The 945-nt window shown below is 40.1% G+C and overlaps 1 protein-coding gene across 1 annotated transcript in view; it reads right to left on the bottom strand.

The window, feature by feature from the left end:
* SEC63 (SEC63 homolog (S. cerevisiae)) overlaps positions 1-945 on the bottom strand; it is a gene marked incomplete at its 5' end in the record, with an annotated part of 44,703 nt that overhangs the window by 28,286 nt on the left and 15,472 nt on the right. The gene's annotated exons all lie outside the window — the stretch shown is intronic.

Raw genomic sequence — 945 nt, 5'->3', positions numbered from 1 at the left:
TTCCCTAATGTGACTAGGAAAATCCATACTATCTCAAAACATTCTGCAGTGTAATGAAGATGAAAGCCCTACACAACTGGATATTTTAGTCCCATTATGAGCCTTCTGCTCACAAACATATCAGATTCCTCAGCCATAGACAAGCAGAGAAAGCTCACAATCATTTGCTCCAGTTAAAATAACTTTTTCAGCAATAGTTACTCAAGTTTCTTAAATTTTGAGCAAGTTCTCTTCCAAGCAAGTCAATGTTATTTTTACACACTTGCACTCCCAGAGAATCCAAACTACTAACAATGAGTCAAGTTCTCTGAGCATCAATTTTCATTTCCATCCTCGATTATCTATTCACTTCCTGAGCAGAGCATATGAAGAGTTTCAGACAACTATAAATATCCTCCCATTATTTAAGATCAACAACTGTGAAACTACAGGAAAGGAAATGTAAAAACTTTGCTTCTCCTCAAGCCTGAAAAAACATCTTAAAAAAGGCAAGTCATGCAGATTTGTCTCACCATTTCCCTAACCCAGTTGGATTACACTTGTCCAGGCTTAAGCCTTGAGTTTTGGCACTGAGACTGCACCACTGTGGAATTCACAGCCAAGCACAGTCTTACCTGATCACTGTGTGGTTTGTCTAAGCTACCTCAGCTGCAGATCATTGTTCGTTCAGACTGCACAACAGACCTCAGTAGAAAAAAATGACCTGCCTCTCATCCCAGGACAACCTGAAATTACTACATCTTTATATAAGGCCACTTAAACCAGGGTTAACTTTTTACCCAATCTGTAGGAGAGACAAGACAAGCCTCACAGCTATGGTTCCAAGCAAGGTTCAACATGAAATAATCTATTGTTGACAGCAAGTTCGGACAAAGTAGAAACCAGGTTTGCAGTGATTTCCTGATAGTCTCACCCACTCTCCCAGTTCCTCCTCTCTCACCTAGC

This window comes from Acanthisitta chloris, unplaced genomic scaffold (assembly GCF_000695815.1).
Source record: "Acanthisitta chloris isolate BGI_N310 unplaced genomic scaffold, ASM69581v1 scaffold5731, whole genome shotgun sequence".
In the NCBI taxonomy this organism is placed as follows: domain Eukaryota; kingdom Metazoa; phylum Chordata; class Aves; order Passeriformes; family Acanthisittidae; genus Acanthisitta; species Acanthisitta chloris.
This window is presented reverse-complemented; position numbering and strand designations above follow the sequence as displayed.